The 19,247-nt window shown below is 43.1% G+C and overlaps 1 protein-coding gene across 2 annotated transcripts in view; it reads right to left on the bottom strand.

Annotated features, from left to right (window-relative positions):
- Positions 1-19,247, bottom strand: part of MARCHF3 (membrane associated ring-CH-type finger 3) — a 176,844-nt gene that overhangs the window by 142,182 nt on the left and 15,415 nt on the right. The window contains exon 1 of one of the 2 annotated variants that reach the window (XM_008014296.3): positions 6,633-6,864. The exons of the other annotated variant lie outside the window; for it this stretch is intronic. The gene's annotated coding sequence lies outside the window, so the exon portion shown is untranslated. Of the gene's footprint in view, positions 1-6,632; positions 6,865-19,247 lie in introns of those variants that run through there. 2 annotated transcript variants of the gene reach the window in all.

Here is a 19,247-nt window from a genome sequence, read left to right as displayed (position 1 = left end):
GCGACATAGCGAAAATCCATCTCAAAAATAAATAAATAAATAAAAATAAAAAATAAAAAAAGGTGACCTCAACAAATGTCAAACTTCCCCTTCGTGCTGAACTTCAGACATTAGCACCCTCTAGGCCAAGCACCATTTTGCTCTTCAAAGACCCCTAAACCTCCCACGGCCAAAGCTTAGTCACCTGCATTGGATGACAAAAGGAACCAAGTCATCTTCAACTTCAAATGATATTAGAGTGAAGCTGTCCCAAGTTTCAAAGTAGGACTCATGCGTCAGCTGCCTTTTCAAGATATGACAAGGGGTATGGGAACAAAAGAGAAATCAGGGGAGATGACCTAGCCTAGGGTGGGAGTTGGAGACATCCTTGAAGAAGACACACAGGAAGGTAGTGAGAGGAGGAGGCAAGGTAGAAATGAAATGGAGGGACTTTGGAGATGGATGGAGTAGGAATGGATGATATAATAGTTCTATGAAGTGTTGAGATCACTGCTAAAGTTGACCGTTGAACACTAGGATTCAGCTACTGCTACCGTTCAAACTTTTGGTGAACTATCTTTATGCATATCCTTTTAAGGCCTTGTAAATGTTCACTTGTAATTCGCGGTAGCCTCTAGTGCACCCAGCAACCGTTTCTTGAGTAACCTTGCTTGAGAAGCTACAAGATGAAAAGTGTGGTCCCTCCCCTCAAGGGTCTCCAAGAGGGAGAATACAGGAGATAAAGTTCTGCCTGAAGAAGACATCAGGTCAAACAGGGACAGGGAAAAGCTTTCCAAAGGCACTAATATTTGAACTGAATCCTGAATTGGCTAAGTAGAGAAGTACTACCCATGATAGGTACTCAGTTAGTATTTGTTAATTAATTTTAGCTCACTTTCATTTGTAATGATTACCTGAAATATCGTTTAAGGACTGGGAGCTAGTTCTTATCACCACTTTTTCATTATTGTCAATTAAAAAGATAAGTCTATCTATTTTAGTGTTCAAGGGTATAATCTGAAAAAGTATTATATCTTACCTTTGGCAGGGGTGGGGGAGTGTACTCATAATTTTCCCAATTATGAGGTCTCTTCTTGTTCTATTATTTCATAGCAAAAAGTTTTAAAAGCCTTCAAAAACAGCACATTTTGCTCACTTGAAAGATGTTTATATTTTAGCATAAAATACACTCAGCAGCTCCTAACATAATTGGATGGCTACACATTGCAAAAACTTGATTTCTTTTTAATCAAATTTTTAGAACCATACTGGGTTTCTTGCCAGTACTGCAATAGTGAGCAATAAATACATCATTAGATCAATGGTGGTCCAATGATGGATTACTCAAAAGATAGTTCCAGCCAAAAGGAATAAACCCAGAAGTAACACTGTGCAGAGATTAATAAAATATTGTTTAAAACACAGATACTAAGTTAATATAACAGGGAAGAAAACACTGCAAAATAGAACAGAACAGCCACAGGTTTATTATATAGTGATATTGATCACAGATTTTCCTAAGTACTCCAGAGCAGCCACACTATTATATATGCCTCTGATTAGACCCACAGATGAGAAGGAAAAAGTTATATATATATATAAAGAAACTAACCAGGGGAAGGCCTGCTGCTATAATAAATTATTTAAAGCAAGCAGGGTGAGCAGGTTGTGAAGACAATATAAAACAGAATCAATGCCTCCAAGAAACTCTAAACCGTCTGCACCTCTATAAATTTCTTACCACCCTGTCTGGCATTTTACTGGAGGTATTTCTTTTCCATCATGCTACCCATCCCACCCCTGACCCTTCACTTTTTGCCCAGTTCTTTTCTCAGAGCTTAACATTTGTTTGCCTTCTGTAACCCAGGATGCTGTCTTCAGTTATATTTTTCAGCTTGTATCAGGAGAGTGTCTGTGAGGCCACAGATGAGTGCATCTGTCACTTCATTCATCTGGATCTTGAATTTCCCACTGACACTGTAAGCTGGGAATATCTAATATGATACACATATCAACATGACTTCAGTATTATCCTTCATCTTTTTCTTTTTTCTTACTACCGTTATCATTAAATCCACAAGCTTAAGCTGTTGTGAAACGTTTGTAGCTCAACGACTGTCCTATATTAGAGGATATTACTAGAACCAAAAAGTTAAAGTGAAGGTTGGGAACTTAAGGTGGCATTTTGGAGGACAAATGGTAAAATGGCTAAAATGGAAGAACTGGGAGATGTTAAGAGGGCAGATTGACTTAAAAAGTGAATTTTTTACAAGTAGATTTTGCTATGGGGATAAGGGTAAGAAAAGCATAAAAACTTGAAAAGAATTTGTCAAAGGAAAGTTAGATGCCAGAAGAATGCCATAGCTAAAAAAAAATAAAAAAGTTATAATAGAATTGTTGCTTAGAAGCTTGCAATGACCTACGGCCCAGTTTCAAGAAAAGCAGCATTCTACTATAGTTTTTTTAACTGGGCAGAAATCAGTCCCATTGTATGAGCAGGGGCTGTGGATAGTATATTTTAGGCTTTTCCATTTTTCTAAGTCTGTCCAATCACACAGTAGCTAGGCAAATAAAACAAAAGCAACCCTATTTTGCCAGAGTAAAAACATTAGCAGCTTAACATGACAATAGACAAAACAGCACAGGGCTAAAACACTGGTCTAAAGGATTCTACACGTAGGCTTTGCTGCTTTTGTAATCTGGGACTTTTAGCAAATTATTTTCCTCTCTGGGTCAAGCCTGCCTGGTTAAGGTCAGGGTCACTGAACTAATTATTACATACGGTAGTTAACTTTATAAAGAAAACTATTACAAGGTCACATTCAATATAAGAAACAATTTGAAGAAAAAGGTTAAAAAAATGGTAGATAATATGAATTACTAAGCATAACCCTATCATATCACCACAATGCTAAATCAAAACAATTTAAGTTGCAAGGCCAGCTTCTCAGTTATTGGTGTCAACTTTGAATATGAAAGACAAGATCTAAATATTATCCTTTTGTAGCTGCTGTTTGCTCATCTGTAAGAAAGTGGGAAAAAAATCATTGTCCTCAAAGGATTGTTAAGATAAGTGACCTATCAACATGCCTGCCAAGTGCTTCTTTAAACAGAAATTACTCTGTAAAAGTCCCAGTGACGATCCAGTGGTCTGGAACAATCCAAGTTCAATACCCTGGCCTATCCACATCCTTTTGTTATGAGGCTACTTCTCACCTCTGAAAGAAGTCATTTGTTTTTTTAGCTACTTGGATGGTAGAAAGAGGGAAGGGTAACTTCTGATAGATCCTTTCTCTTTCAAACCTTATTTAGTAGTCTTAAATGGAGAATTATGCCAGTCTGAAATGGGAGAACAGAATCCAAATGTCAGTATCAAATGATAAATAAAAAACTAATTGACAATAATAAAAATTCACAGTGTTCTCAGTGAAAGGAGAGGTAGCAAACAATTCTCAACCCACATCTCTGTGACAATGAGAAAATCGATTTACTCAATTAATTAGGCAGCTCAAAATACTCCTAAGGTGACTTTCAGAAAGTAAGAATCTCTGGGCCTCTGGGTGGGTGGCCTGGGACACTCTTCCTGGCCACAAGCAAAATAACCACAGCTTCCCAAGGATATTATTGACCTCATATAGTCTGTAGTAGCCCAGCTGAGGTGCTGGGCTTTGTTCTAGAACAGCTTTTAAAGAGAAAAAGGGTGCCTCATGAAGATAAGGATTCTACCTTGCAGGAGGAAATGCTCAACCATGTGAATTAGGACTAGCAGTCACCCCAGAGCATCCCAGGACTCCACCGAACTCAGAGTGGGGGGTGAAGGAACTAAGAGTGGGGGGTGAAGGAACTAAGAGACTGGGATTTGGGGTTGGGTCTTAAATTCATCAGGTCTTGTTTAATCAGGCAGACTTCCTTAGAATCAGGGCCAACCTGGAATAGGGATAGTTGAAGATTCCAAAACACTTTCAGACTAAGACAAAAGGGGTCCATTGTTGAAGACAGAGAGTTAATGCATTACCTATAAATTTCATATGGCCAGTAAATGCCACCTGGACATTTCTGAACAATTATTTGTTAAATCAACTCACAGACTATAATTTTTCTTTTATGTCATTAACACCATTCCAGTGTTTCTCAAAGTACAGTGAAGGGATCCCTGGCATTAACATCACTTGGCGGTGCCTGTGAAAATGCCGATTCTTACTAAGTTCCACCCCAGACTCCTAAATTGAAACCTGGGGACTGAGGTCCAGTCCAAGAACTGAATTTCTAAGAAATAGCCTAGTTAATTCGGATGATTCATATCAAGGTGGGAAAATTATTATGTCTATATAGTCCATTAGAAATTTAAAGACACTCACAGATTAGTGTTTTGTACGTTTTCCCCAAAATGCTTATATACCATAAAATTGAAAACAATACTTCTTGTGATGAGTTCTTAAAAACCATTCCAGTTTATTCTGCCCATATTTAATGAACACCATTATTAAAATGTAATTATGAGCATAAGATTATTGGGAAAAATATGAACTATGCTTCTCAAGAATACTGCCTTTATTTTGCCACCAAAGTAATTATGCTATTAAAGGAATTTATTGTTTTTTAAAGTATCAGTCACTTGGCTGCAAGAATTTATTAAGCTATTATACTCCTCCCATACCCTTTTAGTCATCAGAATTTTTGTGATAAAGCCTTTTTATTATTTTAAAACTATAAATTGTGAACCATTGCAACTAGTGATTAGACTGACTGTGAATATATGTCCAGGTTATAAATTCCTAAAAGCATGTTTCATTAGAATTACCAAGGCAGTCTTAACTATAGCTTCTGTGATAAAGCTCTGTTTACTTCTACTAAGGTGGGGTTTTTTTGTTTTTTTGTTTTTTGTTTTTTTAGTGCAAAATGATTCAGTTTTAATGCATTCTTTTAACAAGCAAAAGCAAACGGTTTCTGATATACATGCCATACTGCGAGGCTGTAAACCAGTGTTGCATGGTGATGTGACAAGCACCACATTTCTAGAGGGATTTTTTTTTTCCTCCAAGCTCCCCCTCCCCAAGCCGTGGCTATAATTATTTCACAAAATGCACTTTGCCATTTCTAGAGACAAACATTTCCTTCTCCCTCACCTAACTGCAAGTTCAGGCCAAATATTGAATGAAAATGAACTTGAGAGGCAGCCTTTGTTTGTAGCATGTTGTTTCTGCTAAGAGTTGCCCCCTACCCCGGCTCCACCCCAGTGGTCAGACTGAAGTGTACATGTTATGTTTTAACAGATGGGCCGGCTGGCGGCTGCTGGGCTGTAAAACAGGAACGCGTAATCTGCACCCAGTGGTATTGAACTGAACGCTCGTAAAGTTCATGGACATACTCTGACCCAGACAGACCAGGCAGATGCAGACATGCTTACGCATACACACTCACTAACACCCCACAGCTCAGAGGATCCATCTCTGTGACCCAAGGGAAGTTCAAGGCTGAATTACCCCTTCATATATTTACCTCATTCACCTTTTAATTTTATATATACACACACTCACACATGTACACGTATATACGTGTGTATATGCGCATCTACATCTACATATACACATACAGAACTCTATATATCAACATTTTCATGTATTTTCAAAGGTCTAAACATCCCCAAATTCTGGACCTGTTTCTAGTATTTTCAAAAGCTCTCATTCATGTCAAATATGAATTATAAGAAAACATCGTAGTGAATTCTATTTAGTCCACACATAATATAAAGTACATGCATGTAGTTGGCCTCAGAAAAACAAGCTGCTTTTACCCCCTTACCATTAAGGCGGAAAAAACAATCTAACCCAGACCGAGTCACAAACGGAGTGTCAGGTTTAACCTTGAGTTCTCTGCTGTCAATTCCTGACTCAACTTCATTACTTAAACACGCAGGTGCTCAACCACCAACCGACCAGGCTGGCGATCCCTTTCGCAGCCTCTAGGATTCTCCAGGGCTCTGGGCACCAGAACCGACAACAGCTCCCGCCTGGTCCTAACGAAGTCCTTCGGACACCCCTTGCGGGTGGATGTGGAGGTCCGAGCACCTCAGGAGGGGCATGGATTCAAGTGCTAATAGAAAGCAATCACTTTAGAAAGTTCAAAGCCCAGCAGTGCTTCCAATTCCTCTCAGTAGCTGCAGAGCACTGAAGCACCCGCTACAGAACCCGGCTGGTACTCCAGTTCTCTGGCGCTGAGACCCCACCTTGAGCCCGATGAGCGCTCGCTCAGCCTGGGGATCCAGACGCGGACGCTGGGTCTTATCGTGCGGCACAGCGCGGGTAATTTCTCAGGAACCGCGATCCACCCGCCGCGGGCGCGGAGGCCGCCCCAGCGCTCCGTGTAGTCGCCGTAGAGAGGCAGGGGACGCGTCCCGGCCCCACCTACCCATGTCAATTATGCCAAGTTGGTGCGGACGGGAGCCCGGTCCCGGGCGGAGTTGGGATGCTTTTGACAACAAGAAGTTCGGGAGTGGGGATATTGGCACAGAGTAAATCCCGCCCAGCCCTGACCTCCCCACAGCGGTCACGCTCGGACGAACGGACCGCCGAGCGCCAGGACGCGTCCTGTCCCCTCTCGCCGGCGCCGAACCGTGCCGAGCGGAGCCGCTAGCCCGGCGCGCGGCCACTCACCCTCCTCGCCGAGTCCCGATCGCAAACCGACGTCCCTGCTGCGGGTTCTAAGTGCCAAGTTGCCCCCACTCGGTGGCTGCTCACGGCCCAGTGGACCGGGCACATTGGCTCCGGCGGGCACCTCAGCGGGAGTACGGGAAGCCTGGCGGCCGCCGCGGCTACACAGTCGCCCGGAGCGCGCTGACAATTCACAGACCTGCTCAACGAATGAGGCGGAACGCCGGGCTGAGCGGACCAGGCTCTGGAGGGGAGGCGGGGCCGCGCGGCGGGAGGGGCGGAGCCAGCCCCGGGGCGTCATCAGCCCATGACTGGCGGAGCCGGCAGCCAATCGTGGTGGCGTTGGGGCCTCCCCGTAGCCGCCGTCCAGTCGCCTGCGGCCGGGGGCCGGCTAGGGAGACGCGCCGGTGGCTGGGAAGTTGGTTATTGCGAAGGGCCGTGGCTGCCGGCGGGCGCTGCGGGGCTCTCTGCATCGGGACCCGAACGACTCTGGAGGGAGGCAGCAACCCCAGAAGGCAGTTGGCTGAGAGAGACCAGGAGCTTTCGGAGCTGCCGCGCGCATAGCGCCGTGGAGCAAGAAGCCAACCTCAGCGCGGGTCTACACGCCAGTACCTAGCGCCCGCAGCAGGCGCGGAACTTAGCTGTCCCATAGGAGCCCCGCCCGGAGGAAGCTGAGGGCCCCGAAAGGATGAGTTCCGGACCGGGTCACCCAGTCGCAGGTGGAAACCTGGGCTCCTCTGGAAAAGGTTCTGATCTCGATCTGGCTATCTGTGAAACAAAACTCCAGCCCCGCAAACCCCCCAAAGTTCAGTACACGTCCCCGTCCTCACCCCTGCCCTCCGGGCCACCGGCAGCGGGGGACTTGCCGGCGCCTCGGGTCTCCTCCTCCCGACCCAGGGCGTCGCGGGCACAGCTGGCGGCCAACAGAAGGCTTGGGCGCTCGACGGCGCCGGAAGCTGTGAGACCCTCCCTCTGGACGGACTGCCCTGCGGGGTGGCATCCTCTGCAGTGACTTCTGCTGCTGTTTTTGGGGTCCGCCAGGATTCCAAAATGCAGGGCGGGTGGCTGGAATTATCCATCTTCGTGGACAGGAAGCCCCAGAACGAACCACATCTGTCCCACTCTGCTTCCGCCCTCCTTCCCCGTCGCGAGCTCCTGGCTGAGATGGAGGCCTCGGGCGAGCTCGGAGATCCTGACCTCTCAGGGGTCACTCGCAGCCGAACAGCCTGGAATATGGCCTTGTGGGCCCTTCCCGCCCAACCCCCTAGGACCCCGCTGCTCATCTTGTCAACCAGTTTCTGAGCCCTTACCCTGGCTGCAGCACGCGCTTGCACAGGCGCGCTGAGCTACTAACATAGAATCAAAAGCAGGGGGTTGGGTGTTCTTGCTTTCCCGCTGAAGCCTAGAATGTAAGCAAGCCCTAGACCGTCAGCTCTGGGTGGGTAGGGGCCTCTCCCTGCCTAGAACTGCACTTGCCATTGCCATGGGTAGGCACCTAACCCTTAGTAAAGGGTCAAACAACCTGCTGCCCGGATACTGACCTTCACCACTTATCTCTTGCTTCCAGCCCAAGCGCACTTCAGACCATTGCCTCATTCAGGTCCCAGGAGTCCTAAGGGTTTTAGTCTCTCAGTATGGGCAACTATTCACATGTAAGGGAGCTGCAGGTGTTATTTCAATGCCATCTGGCCTCTATAAGGTCTTGCATCATAGCTGACCTCTCATGAGAAGGTTCTGATGAGGTCACCAGGGAGAAGGAATGTAAAGGGCTGGTGGCTGAAAAGGAGTGAAATGGCCCCTCTTAGGTGAGCTCTGGCTTGGTTTGAGTTTCAACTCTGTCTCTTCAGCTCCATTTCTCAATGGGAAAAGGTTCATAGGAAGGTTGTCAGAAAGGCAGGAGACTAGGCCATGGACAGCCCTTTGCAGACTCTGAAAAATTGCTCAGTAATGCAAAAATTGTCCATATTTAAGTTATTTCTTTTCTATCTCGTGAACCAAAGTACTGCTACAGGAAAGAAAGACCATCTGACTCAGTTCCAGGGGTTCCTTAGCATGCTGCTGATTGGCCTAGGAGAATGGCCTTTGCCCATAAAGTATTAGATGTAGACCACATGAATGGAATATTCACCAGGTTTCTGCCCAGGTCTGGATTGGGTAGGGACATGGCTGGAGGTGCCACACAGGAGAGCTAGAGAGAAGACTTGACTCCCAACCTGATTCTAGCAGAACTCCACTTTGATGTGTTTTTAAAATTGTGCTCTTCTGTTTGCTTTCACGGAGGCTGCCATGAAACATCATCTTTGACTAGAATTACCAGGAAATGCTCATGGAAGAAATATACTTCCTCGGATTTTTTTTTCCTACCACACTTCAGGATATAACTAGAGAAAACGTTTGCCAACAGTGCTTATCATATTAGTACCCTCTGAAGCTTTTCATAGATGCTGATTACTATTTTTAAAATCATTTTGGGAATAGGAGCCAAACACTAGGTCGTGACCATAAATTACTTTAGTATTTACATTACATGATGAAAAATGGAAATAAAGGAAATTTCCTGTCATGAAACAAGTTAGAATTAAGCAGGTGACTTTCATGTCCCGATTTCCAAAGTTTTCTGTTTGTTTCAGACAGATAAGATCATCCATGGGTTCCTGGACAAGTAACAGGTCTCATTTTCCCTTGTAGAACAGAAGACATGGAAAAGACAGCATATTCAGACTATATTCGTATTTCCATACCATCTTTTGTTGTAGTTGATTTTCAACAAGAGTCCCTAACAATCTCTTGAGTTTGGGCCATCCCCATATTCTACAAGGGAAAATGAGATCTGTTACTACTCCAGTAACCCATGCTCACACTATCTGTATGGAACAGAGAACCATGAAAATCTGGATGCAGAAGTCATTTGTTTAGTTCCAATCTATTTTGCGAAAGGAAATTTCTTTTACTCAAAGAGATGAAGAAATTTACGGAATGGCTTTGGAATGAGAAGATTCAGGTGAGACCATGGAAGCAAGGCTTGTTCTTTAGTGGATGGTAAGATTGTCTTCAGGCACTGTCACTCCTTTCTGACACTAGACAGTATTTTAGAATCTCCTAAATTTCAATAGGATGTGATTGGTAGGAATCATGGGTTCTAATCTTAACAGCTGCTGGGGTGGGTGCTCCTTGCAGTCACTCATCCTTTGTTATACTCTTGCTTCTTTGACCATAAAACAGTAGTGGTAGAATTGGCCCACTATGTGTAGCTGCGTAAAGGGGACATCATGACAGTGGTTATAAAGCACTGCAAATGCGTTGCATTTATAGTAGTACTGACTGCTAAAAAGGAGATGAAAATGATGTTGAGATGGGAAAATAGTGTGGTATGAACAATTACTATTTATATGTGCAATTTACATTTTTCTATTTACATGTGCAATTTCCTCCTTCCTTCCCTTCCCTTTCCTCCCTTCCTCTCTCCTCCTCCCTCCCTCTCTTTCTCTTTCTCTCTCTCCTGCTCTCCCTCTCTTTTTCTCTTTCCCTCTTTCTTTCTCAGACTCACACTCTGTCACCCAGGCTGGAGTGCAGTGGTGTAATCTTGGCTCACTTGCAACCTCCACCTCCCTAGTTCAAGTGATTCCCTTGCCTCAGCCATCCGAGTACCTGGGATTACAGGCATGGGCCACCACACCTGACTCATTTTTGTATTTATAGTAGAGACGGGGTTTTGCTATGTTGGTCAAGCTGGTTTCCAACTCCTGGCCTCAAGTGATCTGCCCACTGCAACCTCCCAAAGTGCTGGAATTATAGGCGTGAGCCATCACGCCCAGCCCATTTATTTTAATCTCATTAGATATTGTCCTTTCAGTATGTAAGTGGAAATGAGAGGAAAACATCTTTATTCTTTAAGGAGGAATACAGCTTCTAAAAGTTTTGGTTACCTAAAGTTTTTGAAGGTGTATTAGGGAATGAGTTACCAAAACAGGAAGAGTTGTAGAAGCAGATCTAGAGTTGAGGAAAATTTTACTTACATGGATAGTATTATTTTCTTCTCCCTGGCTCCTGCCACCTCTCTCAACACATATTTACTGAGAAAGTTGTTCACAATTTAAAGAGGTTGAGCCAAAGATCTTAGCAAAGAAATGCAGTCAGAAGCTGCAGATTTTTTTTTTTTTTTTTTTTTTTGAGACAGAGTCTCACTCCATCACTCAGGCTGGAGTGCAGTGGTGCGATCTCAGCTCACTGCAACTTCTGCCTCCCGACTTCAAGTGATTCTCCTGTCTCAGCCTCCTGAGTAGCTGGGACTATAGGCATGTGCTGCCACACCCAGCTAATTTTTGTATTTTCAGTAGGGACAGGGTTTCGCCGTGTTGGCCAGGCTGGTCTTGAGCTCCTGACCTCAAGTGATCCACCTGCCTTGGCCTCCCAAAATGCTGGGATTACAGGTATGAGCCACTGTGCCTGGCCCAGAAGCTGCAGATTCTAATATTAGCTTTGCAATGTATTTATTCTGAGACCTTGGGCATGTCATCAACCTTCCATATCTTAGTTTCCTATCTGGGAAACTGCAGTGGTACTTATGACCAATTTTGCAGAGATGACAGCAATAACTAATGATAGGCACTTAGATTTTAGACTTAATGGGAGTTAGCTCCCTTGACACAGCAGTATGGGAACAATAACCGGCCAGCCAATGAGTGAAAAAGCTGGATTATCCCTTAGAAATGAATTGTATCATTACTGATTATGAATACCCCAAATTATGACAGATTCACATGTAAGGATGCCAGGGAAAAGTAGCCGTGAGCTATATTATACAAAATTGTTTATTACCCAAGAGAATCTAGGTGCTAATACGGATGGTACTACATCTGTGAAATTCTGAAACCCATGAAGGATTTGAAGATATAAAGCCAAATAAAACATAATACAGAGGGAAATGATTTTGATTATGTAACATTTATATATAGCATTTCATTTTACATTTCAAATTGCTTTTCAGTCATTGGTTTATTCTTCACAGCACACCTGGGGAGTACATCTGTGCATTTATCCTCTGTTCACAGCTGAGACAACTGTGAATGAAACAGGCAAAGTGGTTTGTCCAAGAGCAAAGCCATGGGCAGGGTGAGAAATTGTTCATTCATTCAATCATGCATCTATTCTTGGCAAGGCACCAAAGTCTGTGTGGTGATGGTGCACGGAGATAGATATTGTCTATGTGGCCTCTACCTTGCAAAAGCCTGCAGTATGCTGAGACAATAAGTGGTTCATGAATTATGCCTCCCAGAGTGCTCAGACAGCAAGGACCAGGGTTCAGAGAAGAGGGTGAGAGTTCCCTAGGATTCCTGGAGAGAGTTGGATTCAGGGACCGTGAGGGATGGGTAGAATTTTGGAAAATAGAAGTGTGGCTAGTGGGAATGACAGACATGAAGGTGGGCAAATTTAAGATGTTTTGGAGAGTATCTGACTACAGCAGGGCCATCGTGGGGAAAGGGCAGGAGAGTGGAAAGGAGCGGGTTTCCCAAGATCCTGAATGCCCAGCCCAAACACATGGATGAATCCATGAATCCATGGATTTCAGCCTAATGGGCAATGGGGGTTGGACTTATCTCTGACTTCTCGTATTCACTCATTATTATAACATGTGCTGTACCTAGTGCTAATGCATGCTTAGTCTACAGGTATTTTTCCACACGTCAGCTTTTCTAACCTTCGCGTCACTCTGAGATACATATTATTCCTCCTTTAATGGATTAAAAAATTGATGCACTTAGAGGTTGAGACTTCCCTACGATCATGTAGCTAATAACTGACATATTTGAGATTTGAAAGTAGGATCCCTGACTTCTACATGGAGACAAATGGAAAGAACAAGTGTAGATTCTGGAGAGTGTACTTAGGATGCCCATCTAATAACATGTCCCTCACCTTAGTTCAGTGTTGCTCCAGAAAAAATAAGTACATAGGAGTGAAATATTTTTTTTTTCTTTTGAGACAGGGTCTCACTCTGTTGCCCAGGTTGGAGTGCAGTGGCATGATCTTGGCTCACTGGTTCAAGATTCTTCTGCCTCAGCCGCCCAAACAGCTGGGATGACAGGCACATGCCACCACACCTAACTTTTGTATTTTTATTTTTATTTATTTATTTATTTATTTAGTTTTTTGAGATGTAGTTTTGTTCTTGTTGCCCAGGCTGGAGTGCAGTGGTGCGATCTTGGCTCACTGCAACCTCCGCCTCCCTGGTTCAAGAGATTCTCCTGCCTCAGCCTCCCAAGTAGTTGGGATTACAGGCGCCTGCCACCATGCATGGCTAATTTTTTGTATTTTTAGGAGAGACAGGGTTCACCATGTTGGCCAGGCTGGTCTTGAACTCCTGACCTCAGGTGATCCACCTGCCTTGGCCTTCCAAAGTGTTGGGATTATAGGCGTGAACCATGGTGCCTGGCCTAATTTTTGTGTTTTTAGTAGAGATAGGGTTTCACCATGTTGGCCAGGCTGGTCTCAAACTCCTGACCTCAAGTGATCCACCTGCCTCAGCCTCCCAAAGTGCTGGGATTATAGGCGTGAGTCACTGTGCCTGGCCAAAATGGAACATTTTAAAATCCCAAATCTACTACACAACAGACTGTCCTTTACGACTGAAATCATGGAGATTTGTGAATAAAAGGTAGAATGTTTCTCCATGTTTGTTTATTTGCTCGTTTTTTTTCTTTTGTTTTTTAGGAAGTTTGAGAGAAAGAAAAATATGCCGAGATGATTAAGTTTCACCTAAGATTTTAAAGCTCCATCTAAAAGATGTGGAAAACAAGCACTGTACCAGAATATTGTACCTGATATCTGCCCTGTCTTTTTTTTTTTTTTTTTTGAGACGGAGTCTTGCTCTGTAGCCCGGACTGGAGTGCAGTGACCAGATCTCGGCTCACTGCAAGCTCCGCCTCCCGGGTTTACGCCATTCTCCTGCCTCAGCCTCCGGAGTAGCTGGGACTACAGGCGCCCGCCACCTCGCCCGGCTAGTTTTTTTTTTTCTTTTGTATTTTTTAGTAGAGACGGGGTTTCACCGTGTTCGCCAGGATGGTCTCGATCTCCTGACCTCGTGATCCGCCCGTCTCGGCCTCCCAAACTGCCCTGTCTTAAAAACACCATGACATTTTCCTTGATTTCAAGAATACAGAAAGTGAACATGGTCCTTTAAATTATGTGACTCTTTCGAAGCAAAATGGAAACAAGGAAAAACCACATTTGTTTTCTGCCTCCCTTTTCCAAAAAGCTGAAAATACAGTGCAAATGAACTCTCAGTCATGGGTCAACATCTTTACAAGACCTGCCCCTGGTTCTCAGGTTAGAGATTTCTCCTCTGCCTCCCCATTCTCACCCACACCCAACTTGAAATAGGTCTCCAGGTCCCATTTTGACCACATGTTCTTTCAGTCACATATGGGAGATGAGAAGGGGTTAAATGTAGCTATGCAAGACTAGCAAAACTCATCAGCAAACTGGAAAACAACTTCAGGCTTACTATCAACAATGGGTAGTTAGCATCAGTTTAAAGACTGTGAATGCGCACAGTTTTCCTAAGAATATTTTTCAGAAGAGTGTAATTATAGGTATAATCTCTAATTGCATTATAAATGATAAATAAGAGAAGGTTAGCAAACTATATTTCAGGGCTGTTTGCTGTACTTATCTGCTGCCATCATTGGCCCTGTCTTCCTTTGTGACTGCAGACTGTGTTTATTAGTCTTGGTGATGAGGGGGAATTGCTGTACGGTAGTTTTGTGTTAGGAAAGGATCTTACAGATGATGATGAAGGTTGCAGGAAGGACTGTTGAAGTGTTTTATTTTGGTATTTGTTTCATTTTTAAAGGCTGTGACTAGGACGTCATACCTGTCTAATAAGCATGCATGTAACATTTTTATATTTGCTGAGTGCTTTATAGTCCTCCATTAGTCCCCACAATACCCCTTGAGGGTAGGTCAGTATTACCGCCTACAGTTTACATATGAGGAAATTTAAGATACAAAGGGATTATGTGATTTGTACAAGGTCACCCAGCATGCAAGCCTAGCTAATAAAAGGCAACTGCAAAGCTCTTTCCAAATAAAAAGTACCTTATAAGTGTTAGGTAGTATTAATGGGTATGATCCCAGAATGAGTAAAATACTCTTCAGGAGTAAAGTGCTCATACATGATATATAAGATTAATTCTCTCTCTCTTTCTCTCTTTTTTTTTTAACCTCTGGGTGACTTTTGAAATAGTTATTCTTGAACCTGGCTATGCATCAAAAACGTCTCTAGAGTTTTTAGAATATGTGAGCACATAGGCTCCTACTCAGCCAATAGAATCAGAATCTGGGCAGTGGGATTTAGATAATTATGCCTTGAAAAACCTCCACGGGGGATTTGGATGCTCAGTCAGAGTTGAGAACCACTACTCTAGACTAGAAGAGTAACACTGGTCAGGCCAAGAGCAACAACGAAACACTGTGGAGTTAATTCAGAAGAGAAAGTCTGGTGTCTTCCAGGCCTCTGTCCAGCCAGTTCACAACTATTATTAGCAGAGGAACTGCCTCCCTGAAATAATCAACTGTAATAACTATGTGTGAAATTCCAGGAAATAGTGCAGAGATTAAAGTTTATTTAAGAACCACCAGTTTTTGAAAGTTATAATTTACTGGGTAAATTTACTGGTGCACCTTGGGTTATTACTGCGTTTAATGCTTTTATTCTGAATACTTTGTACTTCATAATGAACATGGTAAGAACCTATAATATCTGCCCATTCATCCATCTGCCAAACACTTATTGAATACTTGCTGTATGGAGATTTCAGAGTGAAAATAATGATCTTTTTCCAGAAGTTTATAATCAAGTGATAAAAACAGACACAGGCAAAACCAACCAACCAAACAAAAACCCGAAGCCACACATATGATAATAAAAAGTATAATCAAAGCGTTAGATGAGGCATTATTCATAATTGCTAAAAAGGGGGACTGATAATGCTACAACATGGATGGATCTTAAAAACACTATGCTAAGTGAGAGAAGCCAGTCACAAACGTGGTATTCCCATACAATGAACTATTATTATTATTATTATTATTAAACAATGAAGTGGAATATAGTACTGATACATATTACAACATGGATGGATCTTAAAAACGCTATGTTAAGTGAGAGGCACCAGTCACAAAGGACCACATATTGTATGATTCCATTTGTATGAAATGTCTTGAATAGGCAAATCTGTAGAGACAGAAAACAGATGGTTGCCTAGGGCCGGGGGTGGGGAAGGATGGAGGAAATGGGGGACTGCTAGTGGGTACAGGGTTTCTTTTTGGAGTGACGAAATGTCCTAAAATCGATTGTGGTGACAGTTGCACAACTTTGTTGACTGTACTAAAAACCATTCAATTGTAAATGGGTGAATTGTATGATATGAAAATTGTATCTCTTAATAAAGACAATAGATGATAGATAGAGCTGTATGAACTTGGAGGAAAGAGTGATTAATTAATTTGGATTGGAAGAAAGTGGTGGGAAATTTCCTGGAGGAAATGACATTTGAGCTGACTCAAAAAGGATGATTTTTGTAAGATGCTGTGGATGAAAGGAGGGAAGGTATGCTCCAAGAGACACTCAAAGTGAGGGTGCTTTCATGCAAGGGCAAGTTATCTGGAACAGACAAGATGCATGAAGATACAGTAGACAGAGGCTAGATGCATGGCTTTTACTGTCATGCTAAGTTCTGTAGTTTGGTTTTCATTTTTGTAGGCAATGGAAAGCCACGATAGGTCTGTGAGTGGATGATCAGAACTGTGATTTGGAAGGATAATTAGAAGTGGTGATGAGGTAGATGGAAGATGGTGTGGGAAGGCAGTGAGTAAGGGAGGCCATTTAGGAGGCAAAGGCATTGCAATGTGTAGGTGAGAGATGAAGAAGCCTTTGACTACTGCAACAGCAGTGAGGACTGAAACAAGGAGACAGTTTTTTTTTTTTTTAAAATAGAGTCAGGGCACTATGTTGCCCAGGGTGGTCTTGAACTCCTGGGCTCAGGCAATCCTCCTGCCTCAGCCTCCCAAAGTGTTAGGACTACAGGTGTGAGCCACTGCGCCCCGACTAAGGAGACAGATTTAAAAGATGGTTAAGAAGTAGAATCATTAAACTCACCTACTCCCTGATGGCCCTGGGGGAGTAGGTGGAAAAGCATAGAAATTGGATAGCACACTATCTGAAACCACATAAGGACATGGGTCCTTTTATGACAAATTATTTTGAATGTAAAATCTTTTGTTGAAATAATGTCCAGCAAGCAAACTGTAGCTCTTTACATCTGTTAACAAAGGTTTGATTACAGACACTCTTAAATTTCTTAACAAAGGAATGTGTATTGTGAATCAAAGGTGGATTGAAGACAGCAATGCAGTCCAACCATTCTATGAGCACTTTCCAATCAGACCTCCCCTTGTTGAAGATGAAGCAGTCATCATTTATGGATGACTAAGTATTTACCTCTTGCTCAGATAGCTTCCCTAGAAACACTTCCTTTGGTGTGAGCAACTTGGATTTACTGCCAGGGCAACACCTCCCATCCAACGCCCACACTGCCTCTTGGCTCGGTCCTCACCAGCAGGTGTTCATAAGCAGTATTTTTGTTTTGCTTCTAATAAGAGTGTAGGCTTTGAAAAGCATAGGCTGAATGTATCACTCATTATACTTTCACTTACAAGTGTTCTTATGGGGAGATTTGAAACCTTGGAGTCTCAAGGATCAGGAAGACAAAGACTGCCTTTTCTCATGCAAGGCCACACCTATGTTTTCCATTAGAAGGAGGGGCAGGCAAATCCTGGGCAAGGTCAAAATAGAAACAGTCTCTCCCAGTACATGACGGTGCACTCCCTGAGGATCTATTAAAGCCTCTTTTGTGTGTTTTGGAAGGTGTTACAGTTACACTGCCTGCTCCTAGCTGAGTTTGAGAACAGTGACCCTGATAAGTGCCTTACAGGAGTTTATCAAGTGGAGAACACCATTTAGAACACCACTTACCTAGATGCAGCTCTTATCTGTGCCAGTCAGTGAACAATGACTATGACAAGCCATGTTCAATCACAGATCACAGTTGTTAGCAGAGCTAATTACAGCAGTCTCAGGTGAGAAGAATCCCAGCAGCTGCCTTTAAGAGACTTCCATCACAGGGGCTTCGCAGGTAAGCAATGAAAACAGCCCCTTGGGGATCTTTAAACAACAGTTCTCTGCAACTCTGAACATGGACTCATCCACAGTTGGTGAGAGATCATGTTCAAAGGAGAACCACCAAAGGGAGAAGGAGGAAAGGGATGCTTAAAGCCAGGAAGGGAAATGTTCTGGATTAAATAAGAGCAGAACTGGGTATTTATTATTCCTTGGGCTGTCTGACTCACTGCATAACCTTATAAAGTCATTTCCACTTTCTGGGCCTCACTGTTCTCATCTCAAAAATAAGGATAGTAATACCTGCCCTATTTATATCATGGGATTGCCGAAAGAATAAAATATATATATTTAAAAATAAAAGCTGGGGAAAACTAGAAAATAGAACTTTAGGTAGTGTAACTGATTCCCTTTGTCTTATTTCACATTCTACTTATAAATGATGGAAGGGAACAACAACAAATATTGGTGCTATTACAGAATCCCAGATTTCATTTTCTCATGCCTCCAGTTTTTTGTGGTTTGCACATCTTCAGATTTGCCTGTCCCTCCCCAGTTTGTTCTCAGCATCAGTTCTGGGGTAAACTCATCTCCAGTTTGAGGAACAGAGGAAGATCCCAAGAATCTGAAGAGACCAAGCCCCTGTATTTATTTAGTCTCTTGTCTTTGTGTCTCCTGCTGCAGCCCAAGTCTTGAAGGCCTCCTCCCAAGTCCTGAAGGTGTATCCCACCTGTGGGACACCTGGTTTGCGGGGGACGTTGGCCCTGAATGAGAATTTCTAACGTCAAATTGGGACTTAAGAAGACACCTCTAGAAAAGAACCCAAAAGAATCTGTAATGACATGCCCTAAACATGTCTTAGGCTGGGTCTGTAACTACATTCTTGTTCCTGCTGAAAATCGTAGCATCCTTCTAACCAAGCAAGGCATGTCCACTTATCTGATGGTGCTGTCAGTGATAGAAAGGGATCATATTATGGATTTGGCAGGGAGGAAAAAGATTTATTTCCAAGTTTTGAAGATTTATCTTTTCCAGATATGCAAAACCAGTCAGAATATTTAAAACAAAATCAATGAAAAGTGATCATGTTTTGTGAGCAGAAGGAACCGTTCTTGACTTCAAAATAATGAAGACTTATAAGGATCCCAAATCCATGATAAAACAAATGATTTGACAATAGCAAGTGAGCAGGACTACCAAACCCTTAACTGCCCCCTTATGGAAAACTTTCTGAATGACTAATGGAGGCGATGTCTCCATTTAATGAATGTGTTCCGTTCAATGTTTAAATTTCCCCCTTTTTCTTTTCTCCTCTCTGCTGTTTAGTTTTTTTTTCAATGTTCAGCATAACTAAAAAGTCTTAAGTAGGGAATTGCACATAATTATAGGCTCCACACCAATGACAACGTGATGCCTCTTCTTAAGTATTCATAATCATT

Source organism: Chlorocebus sabaeus, chromosome 23, assembly GCF_047675955.1.
Source record: "Chlorocebus sabaeus isolate Y175 chromosome 23, mChlSab1.0.hap1, whole genome shotgun sequence".
Lineage (NCBI taxonomy): Eukaryota > Metazoa > Chordata > Mammalia > Primates > Cercopithecidae > Chlorocebus > Chlorocebus sabaeus.
Note: the sequence above shows the minus strand (reverse complement) of the source record. Positions and strands in the feature narration are given on the sequence as shown.